This window comes from Sus scrofa, chromosome 13 (genome assembly GCF_000003025.6).
Source record: "Sus scrofa isolate TJ Tabasco breed Duroc chromosome 13, Sscrofa11.1, whole genome shotgun sequence".
NCBI lineage: Eukaryota > Metazoa > Chordata > Mammalia > Artiodactyla > Suidae > Sus > Sus scrofa.
The window spans coordinates 134,170,046-134,183,535 of record NC_010455.5 but is presented as its reverse complement, the minus strand read 5'-3'; the positions used below and the strand labels follow the sequence as shown (position 1 = coordinate 134,183,535).

At 44.3% G+C, this 13,490-nt stretch overlaps 1 long non-coding RNA gene and 1 pseudogene across 2 annotated transcripts in view; both read left to right on the top strand.

Moving 5' to 3' along the window:
* The window catches only part of LOC100155748, a 60,809-nt gene that overhangs the window by 2,094 nt on the left and 45,225 nt on the right, over positions 1-13,490 (top strand). For both annotated transcript variants that reach the window (XR_002337860.1, XR_002337862.1), the window contains exon 2: positions 11,279-11,417. This is a non-coding gene — a long non-coding RNA (uncharacterized LOC100155748). The remainder of the gene's footprint in view (positions 1-11,278; positions 11,418-13,490) is intronic.
* On the top strand, positions 6,067-7,128 carry LOC110255276 (annotated as a pseudogene).

The window sequence follows — 13,490 nt, the reverse complement described above, 5'->3', positions numbered from 1 at the left end:
GCTTTAGTTGTGAGGTACCAGGTCCAGAATAAACTGCCCAGGACCTGGTCCCAGGTCTGGGAGAGGAGCCTGAGGGAGGAGCCACCGGCTTGTTTTCCTCTGGGGAATGAGGGTGTGAGAAGGGCTGATGCTGAGCCCCGGGAGGCAGAGTGAGTGCTCCGGGGGAAAGAGCAAGGCCTTTGGAGTCACCAAGGGCAAGCTGCTTCCCAGATGAACCTCAGTCTCCCCATTTGCACAATGGGAATAATAATAATGCCTATGGGCTTAGCACATAGAAAGTTCTTAGCAAATGTTGGGGTCCCCTAACAACAAAGGTTAGTTAGGGCAAGTGGACAGAAAAAGAGCCAAAAAGTTATTTCAAGTGAGAATCTGGGGTTGTCCTCAGTAGAGAGGCCACCTCATGGAAGTGAGGGGGTATGATTCTTGCTGGGTGGAGAGTTCTGGAAGGAAGATGGGGGGAGGAGGTGGGCAGGCCCAGCCACAGGACTTGTGAGGTTACTGAGATCGTCAGCTGGGCTAGATCAAGTGAGCTGGTGTTGAACATAAGCAGATAAGCTCATTTTATGCACTGATTATTCATAAGTCAGTAAAGTCTTCAAGGATGTTGGTTTAAAGCCTGGTCTTTCTCCCTGGTCCCTTCTGGACTGGCCTGCACATCATCACTCGCAGTCTATTTACTGAGCTGAAAAGACAGACCTTCCTAATGTCCAAAGCTGTGAAGGGCCTGCTACAGGTTCATGAATTCAGGCAGAAGACAAGGAGACCAGTGGGTCAGAGACAAATGACTTTCTTAATCAAGGTGCACGAGGAGCCTAAACTTCACTTTCACATTGGCTTTCCTTGCCCCCAAAGTCCCACAGGGCAAAGCAGAGGCAGGGCCAAGTGGATTCTGGGACACAATGGATATGCATCATAGCTGAGAAACCCTGACCCAAGGAAACCCCAATCTTTTAAGGGGTTGCAAGAAAACCTGCCCAAACCTTTCCCCAGAGGTAGACTTTATTACATTGGACAGGAAATAAATTAGCCTTCTATTCCTGTCAGAGACACGACCTCTGTCTTCCTAGGCTGTTCACATTTTATAAATCTCCTTGAAGAAATAATGTAGAACAAAAGGCTCTCACTGCCTCTGCTCCAAGATTTGCAGAAATGCGAGAGACGGATAGAGAACTGACTCCCAACATCAGAGCCTGGGGGGTCAGGTGGGGTGGGGTGGGGTGGGGGGAGGGCACCCAAGTTCATCTGGCCCAGCTTGTTGGCTCTTTCCCCTGCCTTGGCTTTACTGGCGTGACTCATTCAAGTGTCACACATATACTCCCTTCCCCCAGGTCTCTGTGCCCAGCACAGAGTCTGACCCCTAATGATTCTCAATAAATGTTTGTCAAATGGATGAATAAATGACTGGGTCTTTATAGAATTTCTGCTTTACAGTGTGAAAATAGCTTAAACATTAAAGAAATCACAATAGGAATGAAACTAACATTTATCAAGTGCTTACTGCAGGCTGGCATAGTTAGTTCCACTATAACTGGAGCTGGCTTCATGGGTATGTCCCCGTGCAGCCAAACAGGATCTCAGGCTTAGGAGGGCGCTGAGCTTGTTTTAATGCTGTGCTGCCATTATTCTGAACTTCTTGTTCTTTTTATTTTTTTTTAATTTTTTTTTACAAGGGGCCCCACAAATTATGTAGCTAGTCCTGGCTGAACTCCTACATAGGCATTCCTAAAATTCACAGTGCTCTGTAAAATCCTGGAATAAACATCACAGGGCTTGTGGATAAAATGGGGTTGGGGCCCCACATTCAAAAACTGTGTCAATGACACACAAAAATTCACCTAGTTAAAATGGTAGCAGGGTTTTGCACATCAAATGATTAAGAAATACATTAGTACAACAATAAGTATGGCACTTTGCTTCAAGAAAGATCTGAAGTTGGCTCCTGGAAATGGGTGTTGGAAGGGATGTTGGCTCCTGGACCTGGGTAGCTGTGTGACAGTGGAGGGTAGGTGGTATCAGTTATCTGATACCAGATGTGGAAGGATGTGATGAGCTGAGATAACTCTGATGTCTGTGGCCTGGCTACGTGTGCGTTTTTTGTTTTGTTCTGTTTTGTTTTTTGTATTCCTAGGTGGCTTGGTGCGACTGGGTGCAGTTTTCTGCTTTCAGCTAGTGTTTCTTGAAGATGAAATCATTCATCAGCAAATGTGAAATTTGCAGTAGGTTCAAATTGTTCCCTCATCTATCAAATGCATTGGAACAAATTAGCATTTCTGAGACAAGCATTATAGCAGACTCGACTCTACTGTTCCGACCTTTGTGGGTATTGACCCACATAGCCGTCACAGTTCTAACCCAGGAGGTGGTTACTAGGAGAGATTCCCATGAGGGAGTAGAGATGACCCCTAAATGAGGGGCCTGGAGGATCTCACAGGGTCTGTCCCCCTATATACCTCATGCTAAACTCTCAAGCTTCCCTGAGAATCCACAATGCAAATTGCTGCTTTCCAAGGCCCAGCCAGCCTGCTTAGGGCCAATGGCCCAGCCACCTGCTTCTCAACTGACAAAGAAAATATAGCATCAAAATCTTAGTTCCCAGATGAATGTTTTCCTCTCCTCTCTTTTAAAAATTCTGTTTTGCTTTTGTTCACTGCCAACGGCCTATTGGTTGTTCTGCCTCATACATGTAAATAGATTATTTGTATGCAGATAACTACCTAAGTGTCTCTGAGTGGCTCAGAGGTTAAGTAACTTTTCCAGGATTTTGCAGCTAACCAGGACCAGAACCGGAATTAGAACCCAAGTCTGTCTCTCTCCAACACTTTTTGCTCTTTTTTTTTCACTCTTGCTACTCAGCTTCCCCCAATGGTGAAGCACAAGATTCCTCACAGAGTGGAAGAGAGTGTGCTGGTGGGGAGGTCAAGGCTGGAAAGGCAGGTGCAGGTTGGGTGTTTGCAAGAGGTCCATCCCTGGTGAGAAATAGCTGTCCCTGACCCAAGAAGCATGGCTTCAAAGGGCCTTTCCACCCTGAGTGGAGACCGGTCAGGGGTGGGGGTGAGGGCCCCAGGAGGAAAACAGGCCATATGGGGCAGAGATGGGGTGCCAGGCTTTGTGCCCAAGAAGGAGAGTGGGACTAGAAACCTCAGTTTACAGTTGGGGATTATAGGGATGAGTAATCCAGGACATAGAATATTCACAGTTGGATTTTCTCTTATGACCCTTCTGTTTAATTATATAGTCATAACCTGACCATGACCTAGACAGCGGCAGAGAAAATAAGAGATTGGAAAATGAGATAAGCCTCACCAACCATAAGGAGTTCTCACTTATCTGCTTCTGGAGCGTGCATGGTAGGGAGGAAAGCGGCAAAGAGGGCAGTGAGGAGAAAAGAATAACATGCAAAATCCAAACATCATCAGTTTTGGCTTTCAAAAGCATTTGACAGTATTTTAAAAGAAAGTTAACTCTGTCTGTAAAATGAAAGGTATAAATCAACTTGAAAAGAAAAAATGTTTGCAACATAGTTGAAAGATATCCTTAATATAAAAATGTTACATGTTTATATATTAAATATGTTTATACATATATATTTACTGTTTGCATATTAAATATTATATAATATATTTTTATTACAAAGTCACAATACTACTTTATTTTTTTTAAAATGTATTTACTTTTTAAATTTTTTTGATTTTTAGGGCCGCACCTGTGGCATATGGAGGTTCCCAGGCTGGGGGTCAAATCGAGCTACAGCTGCCAGCCTACACCACAGCCACAGCAACGCAGGATCCAAGCTGCATCTGCGAACTACACCATAACTCACAGCAACACTGGATCCTTAAGCTGCTGAGTGAGGCCAGGGATCGAACTCGCAACCTCATGGTTCCTAGTTGGATTCGTTTCCGCTGTGCCATGACAGGAACGCCCCACGATACTACTTTAAAATAAAATAAAGATGGGGGCAAAGGACATGAATAAACAAAGAAATACACAGAGATTTTCAATCCCACGAGTATTTGTTGTGGTCTCTGCACGTGGGTGGAAAAAGAATGTTCCAGATTTAAAGCAAGGTGTAGAAAAGACAAGTTTATTGAGGCAAGAGACACTGTCAACACAGTGGGCTGACTTCCTGGTAATCCAGGAGAGCCCACTCTGGTCACATTGTCCAGTCTGTTTTTACAGCCCAAAGACAAAGGAGTGCGAGGAGTGGTCTTGCTATACACCTGTAGACCTGCTGATTGGCTGGGGAAGGGTGGGGTCTTCTGTTACACTTGCTGCTTGGTTGGGGGCATATGTTGCCCCTATAGGTGCAGGGTAAAGAGTGGGCCACATACCCACATACCTAGTAGGGGGCAGGAAGGAATAGGCCAAGTTGCTGGGGTGGGGAGGTCCTGAGGAACATTGTAACAATTACAATGAGCCAGGTGGGATGATAAGGGTCGGGCAATTCTTATCTTGGTTGCAGGCTTTTGAGTTTTGGCTTTTGAGTTTTTTCTCCTTGGAGACATCTTGAATTCCCATAGTATTTAAAGAAATGCAAAATCAAAACAAGATATCATTTTTAAAAAAATCACATTTGTAAAGATTTAAAATAAATGACAATAACCAGGATTGATGAGTACACAGACACACATTCATAATTGCTCTTGGGATTATAAATTGGTATATTTCCGGAAAGGAATTTATTAATACAAAATGAAAATCTTAATATTTTACTTCCATTCTTCAAAATCCACTTCTCAGAATTTATCTAAAGGAAGGAAAAGTAATCAAAGACTTATGTCCACAGGAAAAACTGGAAACTGCCTAGTGGATAATCACCAGAATTTGGTTAAGTTCCTATGGATGCATTAGTGCAGTGGAATACAACACATTCACTAAAAATAACTTTGTGGAAGAATATACAGCAGTGAGGGAAAAATTCATAAGAGAGGAGTTTCCTGAAGGATCAGTGGGTTAAGGATTCAGCGTTGTCCCTGCTATGCCTCTGGTTACTGCTGTGGGGGTTTCTATACCAGGCCTGAGAACTTCTGCATGCTGCAGGAGTGGCCAAAAAAAAAAGTTCATAAAACAGTGTGAAGTAAAATGTTTACAAAATGGTTTAAGCCATGTGATCATGTGATCTCAAAAATTTTAAAAGAGCTATACACAATGAAAAAAAAAATAAGCCTAGCATTAAATATATCCAAATATTACTATTGGCATTCTCTGAGTGGCAGTGACTTTTACTCTTTTTGCTTGTTGATACATTCAACGGTATTAGTTTATAATAAAAGAGTAAATGTTTTGTGAGTTTTTAAGATGAAGATTTATCTTCCTAAATGAATTTTTCTCAGGTGGTTATCAACAGGAGTTTAAATTCCTTGAGAGGACAGCCACAGAATCCCAGACCTGATAAGACCTTCTGGCCAACTAGTGCAATGCTTTCCCTAGGCTTATGCTGATCACTGCCCAGTTGGGCCTCACGCCGGTGGAGTGGGTCAGCACTAGAACTTTAAAAAAACTGTGTGCATATATGTACAGAATTATAACATGAACTGTATTTTTATGTGGGTGGTAGTCTGGAAATAAAAAGTTTGAGACACACTACAGCAGTCCCACCAAGTGCCGCCCAGCCCGGCTGAGCCCTTCTAGTGATGGGGAACTCACTGCCTTTTGCTTGTTTTGACTGTACGTACTGTCAGGCAGCTTTCCCTATACTTAATGAGCTCTGGCTTCTTATCATGCCTGATCACTTCCAACTCCTTCCTCCTGGGCAGCACTTCAGAAGGCTGAAGGCAGCCACCAAGTCAGACCTGAGCCTGGGTCTGCCTGCCCCCACTCAAATCCGTAACCAGCCGCACTCCCAAGATCTAGAACCCTTGCCTTCCCTGGTTCTTCTTATGTCATCCTCTCCCAGCAATCCCTCCAATAACGTGACAGCACGTGCGCATGCGCACTCCCGTCCGCCGCACGCACGCACGCACGCATGCACGCACTTGCACACACACCCCACCTCCAGGACGGAGGCCCTCGTGCCAGGCCGTTCTGCTCATTAATTAATCCATAGAGTCATTCAGTATCTTTAAAGGAGCACCCACTGTGTGCCCAGCTCTGTGCCGGTTGCCGGAAAGAGACACCCCTCGCCTCCTGCCCCCAGAGAATAAGACCTGACGGAATAAGATCTTGCGGGCACAGCTCGGTCCGCCCCTCCACTAACACCTCAGCCGCTTGCTTCATGGGTCAATCCCTCCAGCACACGGACTCCAGGTAGCCACAGCTGCTCTCTGAGCCCTTCCGGCCTCTCGGGTCTCCTCGCCCGGCCTGACTCAGCCTGTGGAGATGATGGGCCGTGAGCACCTGGTGCAGGAAGCCCGGCTGGGGGAGCAGGAGGAATGCTACGACGACTGGGCTGCGGCCATGAGGAATATGACAGAGCTGAATGAGCCGCTGTTTGGTGAAGACAGAGACTGTCTCTCCGAGGCCTGCAAGAATGGAGTTGGGGCACGCCATTCTTCCTGAAGGGTCACGAGTAGCATTGAGCAGAAGACATCTGCAGATGGTCATGAGAAGACAGGGAAGGTCCATGCTTACCAGGAAGAAATAGAGAAGGAGTTGGAGGTGTTAGGTCAGGATGTGCGGAACCTGCTGGCTAATTACCTGATCAAGAACTGCAGTGAGACCTAGTATGAGAGCAACATGTCTTACCTGAAGATGAAAGGGGACTATTACGGCTGCCTGGCAGAAGTGGCCCCTGGAGAGAAGAGGGCGAGTGTCGTGGTGTCATCTGAGAAGGCCTGTTGCGAAGCCCATGAGAACAGCAAGGAGCACACGCAGCCCACTCATCCCATTAGGTTAGACCTGGCTCTTGACTACTTCGTTTTCTACTGTGAGAGCCAGAACACCCTGGAGCAAGCCTGCCACTTGCCCAAGATGGCTTTTGCCATCTTCGAGCTCAACACTCACCAAGGACTTCTATCTACCAGGACTCCACGCTCGTTGTGAAGCTCCTCCTTGATAACTTCATGCTCTGGACAAGCGATCAGCAAGACGACGACGGTGGACAAGGCAACGATTAAGGTAGCCAGGCAGCGCACGCTGATGCTACTACCGCAGGCTTTATTTTTTTTCCTCCAGGAGTTGGGGGTCCTGTGGGAGAGGGAAAGGGAGGGATGACCTTCCTACGGAAAAACGCATGACCTGTCCTATCTTTGACCATCTCTGACATTTTCACCAAAATACCACTAGTGGAAAGTCAAGGCTAGCTGTGCTGCTACTGGAACAGCAGCCTCAGACTGGCACATGGACTGATATGTAGATTAATGCACATGGAGCTGTCTTTAACTTATTGCTAGAAAATAGGGTTTGAAGATGAAAAGAAAACTTGTTTTTGTTTTTTAAGATGAAAAGAAAACTTAAATGGAGTGGCCCTCACTCAGTAAGTTCTATGGTTCTAGTAAGGATTTTTATGTACATATGTTCTTGTTTTTTGAGTTTTGGGTATTTCCTTCCTATTTCATCTGTTTTAGCTGTGCATTTTTTTTTCCAGGGTGTACTCTACCAGACATGAAACAGTTTAAATCCCAATCTGATAGACTTAGAACATATGATATATCTATCCTTATGGTTTAGGCCTTGCCAGTTTTCAGAAGTTTCTGATTAGTTGACAATATTAATACTAAATTGCAGTTTACAGTATTTCCACATTACAGCCATATGTAACATCAGACCATTGATTGTGTATTTTCTTTATCTTGGCTTTTACATCCTTATTCGGCTGTATCCAGGTTGGTTTTGCAGTTATCTATCTCCTAGGCCAAAGGGCTTGCCTGAAGAGAAGCAAAGCTGCTTTAGGTTTTGTTTAATAAGTGCTTGGCAGTAGCTGTTGGGTTTTTGCCCTTTCTTCTTGAGTTAAATCCACCGTAAAAATTATTGATCACTTTGATAGAAATGTTAAAATCCACAGAAATAGAGAAAAGTCTGTATGTCATCTATTGTATTGATATTATCAGAGAAATCCTGATTTTTAAGCTGCCACAGCTCCTTCTTTGGGGATTACACTGCCATTTCCTTCTTCACTTGAGTCGTCCCCACTCTACATTTTGCCACCGGCACTCATTCGGATGGGTTGAAAAGCCGTTGGGTTGTAGAAGCTAGTGGTCGTTTTGAGAAAGCGCATGATGCAGTGTATGAGAATTCAGGTGCTAGGAGCTTTCTGGTGGAAAAATTCTAAAGCTGAGTTCCCACTGTGGCTCAGCAGGTTAAGAACATAGTGTCCTTGAGGATGTGGATTTTGATCCCTGGGCAAGCTGCGGCGTGGGTCGCAGACGTGGCTTGGATCTTGCATTGCTGTGGCATAGGCCTCAGCTGCAGCTCTGATTTGATCCCTAGCCAGGGAACTTCCATATGGAAAGTTCCATATGGAACTTAAACGTGGAAAAATAAAAATCCTAAAGAAAGAGCTCTAGTCATAAACATTCTGCCCAACTTCAGGAACCTTGTAAGTGTATCAGTTTTTCCTTCCTGAAAACACTCCTTCCCCAGATAATCATTGTTCGGAAAGTCATTATCAGATGATAACATCAGATAATAAGTACTGAACTCCTCTTTGACACAAAAAAAGAAATCGAAAAGACCCAGCCACCTGCCGTGGGGAGCTCCTGTTCTGGTGGAGTAAGATGAGTCAGCACAGATCATCTTTGTCATGACTAAGCTGTGTTGCACCTGACGGCCATCTAGACTTACATGCCTGAGCAGAGAGATGCCAGCCTCTATGTATCATACTGGCAATGCCTGCTACCTGCCCACCAGCTCCTCTGGGCCTTGGCCAGCTCCCACATGAGGCTCGTTCTCCAGCAGGTAGCCCAAAGCCACACAAACCTCTGCCCTTCACATTCCCCCTTCCCACAGAGGCTCGAAAGCCTCCTGAGGACTGATAACCTGTGCCAGTCACCTCCTGCACAGGTGGGAGAATAAAACAGAACCATCCACTTGGAATTTACTTGCTTCTAAACGTAGAGCTCTATGCCAGCTATTTTGTGCTGGTTATCTGATTCGTCTGTTTTTTTTTTTTTTTTTTTTTACGGGCCGAACCCTCGGCCTATGGAAGTTCCTAAGCTGGGGGTCGAATTGGAGCTATAGCTTCTGACCTACGCCACAGCCACAGCAGTGTGGGATCCAAGCCTCCTCTGTGACCTACACCATAGCTCACGGCAACGCTGGATCCCTGACCCACTGAGTGAGGCCAGGGATCGAACGCGCATCCTCATGGATACTAGTCGGATTTGTTTCTGTTGCAGCACAGCAGGAACTCCTGTCTGGTCATTTTTTTTTTGAAGCTATGATTTACTAACTATACACTGTGTTTGGCATTTTGACGTATTCTCTCTAATCACTGAAACTTCCTAAAGTAGGTGTTATTATTCCTGTTTTATAGATAAGAAATTTAGACACAGATGTTAGTTTTTTGTACAAATACTGTCTACTGAGCACCAGTCTGTGCAAGGTATGAGGCTAGAAACAGAGTTACAGGCGATGGGGAGCGAGACTGCTAGTCTCTGCCCTCCTCAGTCTGGTCAAGAAGCAGATATTAAACAGAAAAGGCAAGCAAATAATTATAATTGTGATAAGTGCTTTGAAGGAACGTAGAGAGCATTCTAGGGACTAGAGCAGGAGCAGTTACTTGAGTGGGGCAGGGGACATGCAGGAGCTAAGGGAGGAGCAGGAATTAGCCAGGTAGGGGTGGGGCAAGACAGCTGTGAGCAGAGCAATGGCACATGCTAAGGCCTGGAGGTGGTTAGAAACCTGGCCTAATCAAGGATCTGTAGGTGGGTTCCCCCTGTGGCACAGTGGGTTAATGATCTGGTGGTGTCTCTGTGGCATCTTGGGTTTGATACCTGGCGCAGTGGGTTAAGGATTAGGCATTGCCGCAGGTGTGGCATAGGCTGCAGCTGCGACTCAGATTTGATCCATAGCCTGGGAACTTCCATACACCGTGGGTACAGCTGAAAAAGAAAAGAGGTAAAAAAAGAATTTACAAGAAGGCCAAAGAAGGCCAGAGAGATTGGGGCCAAGCCAGACAGATGAATGTAATGAAGCTAGAAAGCTGGGGAGGAGTCAGATCCTTCCCGTTTTCAAACTCTTCTGGCATAAGAATATCCTGGGGGAGCTGATTTCAAGGCTGGCTCTGGAGCCCACTCTCCACCAAGTCTCACCCAGAGCACCTGCACTTTGACTTATTTCCCTAAGTTATGCTGAGGCAGGTGGCCAGAAGAGGACACTTCAAGAAGTATAGATGTACATCTTATCACTCATTTGAAGGATCTGGGACTTTTCCTAAAGAGGTGAAGCTATTGAGACCAAGACCATGTGGCAGGCTACCTGGCACAGATTTGAACCCAGTTTCATCTGATTCCCAAACCGGGGGGACACTGTCTCTTCCTAAAGGGAAGGTGGTATCAGGTGGGTACACTGAGGGCTGGCGGAAGGATCCTCCAGATGAGGGAATGGTGTCAGCCAGAATCTTTGTGGCTCAGAAGTGGGTGAGGCAAGGCAGCCACAGAGCTGCTGGCCTGAGCAAAGACTAGATGCAGGTCTCCTTTCCCCAAAATCTCATAGGGGCCTTGCATGTTTCCACCCCAAGTGCTTTTTCATCTCAGTATCATTTTGGCTTTACAAATACTGTACCACTGTGAAGAAGAGTTTATTGGGACCATTTTCCATCTTTCCCAATGAATACACTGAAGTTTACCTAGATAAAGCCACTGTGAAAGAATTTCAATCTACAAGGGAACCTGAGGACATAGTGTGGAAAATCTCATGTGTATGCCCTCAGGAAAATAAAACTTAAGGACTGAGAGACTAATTTTTTATAAATGCCTGATTAACAGAAAACTAGTAATATTGGAATTTTCTTAAATAACAGTGAGTTAATCAGGGATTGCTTCATATCAGCCTTGGGCAATTCTGCTTATGGTTTCCAGAGTCATGAAGAAGAAATGACCCAGTTATGTTGGTCTTGCAAAATGAACTGCATTGAACTTTGTATGATGACTATTTTTTTATGTGTACCCAGGAAATTTTCAGAACTGATCTCTGTTTTTTTTTTTTTTTTCTTAGCAGACTCTGAATTCTTCCTTCTGTACATTCCCTGCTCATAAATACAGCCTACCCCAAACCCTTAGCCAGCTTGCCAGTAGCTTGCTATAGTTTGCATATCCTGAATTGCACTTCTTCTGCCATTCTGGAATAAACCCATCTTTTTGAAAAATTTGAGCTTGTCTCATTTTACATTTTCATTTAGGTCAATATTCCTTGGGGTCAGAGATGGAATCCAAAGGCAATGACTGCTGAAGGACTGTCACCCTTGGAATTCAGCCAGGTGCTTGAACTGAACCCCTTGTACTCATAATTTCCATGAGTTACTGATGGCTTCCAGTTTGGTGAGTCTCCCCTTGGTTAAACTCTCTGACTTTATTTGGGATGTATTCAAAGGCTCTGTCCTTTTTGGCAAGTGCTCATTTGTTTTCTTATTGGGATTATGCTAGAACTTTGGTATAATTCCTCTGGAATTCTTGAGAGCAAAAATGAATGAATGAATGAAGTAAATAATCATTGGGCACATGTCAAGCAAATAAACACTCCTAGAGCACCCCCCCCCCGCCCTTGTTATGAGAGACTTTGGTCTTGAAGCAAGATTCCCACGAGAGGATAAATTGGTCATGGACAAGCCAGGTTGACATTAGGTCATCTGCCAACCGCAATATAGTTTCTGTGCAACAAGGGACACCTGGTCACGGGTCGAACAACTAGGACAAAGGCCCTGCCAGGGGGGAAAATTTTTTAAAAAGGAAAGAATCCTATGAAAGGCACTATGTGAAACAAAATACAACTCCCAACCCTGAAACCACCTCCTTGAGGCTATTTAGGAATTTTCTTTTGCTCTGAAGAAAACCTCTGAGATCTGTGCTTCTAGTCATCTCAGTGTTCTAAAGGTGGCCCTCCTTCAGGAACTCTGGCTTGATTTATGTTCAAAAATTATGGTTTAGATGCATTTTCGATTAAAGGGACCAACCTTACTAAAGATAATTTAGAACTTCAGTGGCCAGCCTTAGATCCCCCCCAAACTTGTTTTTCTATAAATCGAATTGGAAGACCAAGGCAATAGAACTAAACAAACAAATGAAATAACTGTTTTATCTGATAACTGGAGGCTTCTAAAATATTCAGAATTCTAAAATTGCCTCTTTATAAAATACTATTTCTAAGTTAACAGAAGCACATAATCGAAAGATTTTTTTTCTAGGTTTATTTTTAAAATTTTTTATTGAGATATAGTTGATGTACAATATTATAGAAGTTACTGATGTATAACATAGTAATTCATGATTTTTTTTTTTTTTTTGTCTTTTCTAGGGCCGCTCCTGCGGCATATGGAGGTTCCCAGGCTAAGGGTCTAATCAGAGCTGTAGCCACCAGCCTACGCCAGAGCCACAGCTACACAGGATCCAAGCCGTGTCTGTGACCCACACCACAGCTCATGGCAACGCCGGATCCTTAACCCACTGAGCAAAGCCAGGGATCAGACCTTCAACCTCATGTTTCCTAGTCGGAGTTGTTAACCACTGAGCCATGACGGGAACTCCAGTAATTTACAATTTTTAAAGGTTATACTCTGTTTATAGTTACTGTAAGATAATTGACTGTATTCTCTGTGTTGTGCAGTATATCTTTGTAGCATATTTATTTTATATGTAATAGTTCGTATCTACTATACAAACTACTCTTACTTGCCCCTACTCCTATCTCTCCCCCTCCCCGCACCCCTGTAACCATTGCTTTATTCTCTATATCTGTGAGTCTGTTTCCTTTTGGTTATATTCAGGAGTTTGTTTTATTTTTCAGATTCCACATATGAGTGATATTATACAGTATTTGTCTTTCTCTGACTTACTTCCCTTAGCATAGTTTGTTTTTTGTTGTTGTTGTTGTTTTGGTTTTTAGGGCCACACCTGCAGCATATGGAGGTTCCCAGGCTAGAGGTCTGATCGGAGCTACAGTTGCCTACACCACAGCCACACCAGATCTGAGCTGTGTCTGCGACCTACACCACAGCTCACAGCAACACTGGATCCTTAACCCACTGAGTGAGGCCTGGGATTGAACCTGCAACCTCATGGTTCCTAGTCAGATTCATTTCCTCTGCGCCACTACGGGAACTCCCTTTAGCATAGATTTTTAAAAAGCATTTGAGGCTTCTTATTCAGCAGCACCAGCCAAGGTTTCCCCTAATCCCATTGCTCTACCTCCTCTATATCCACCTTTACCCTCTTCTAATCTCCTTCCTATAGCTGAACGCCCCTTCTTTTCTAGTGCTGAACCCTTACCAACTGAGCCTGTTAAAACTCTCCTTTTTATTTTTTTAAAAAGACATGATGCTAAATATATAATTTATTGTTATAAGGAAATATATAGTACTAATAGATTATATATTTCAATAGCATAAATGATCTCTA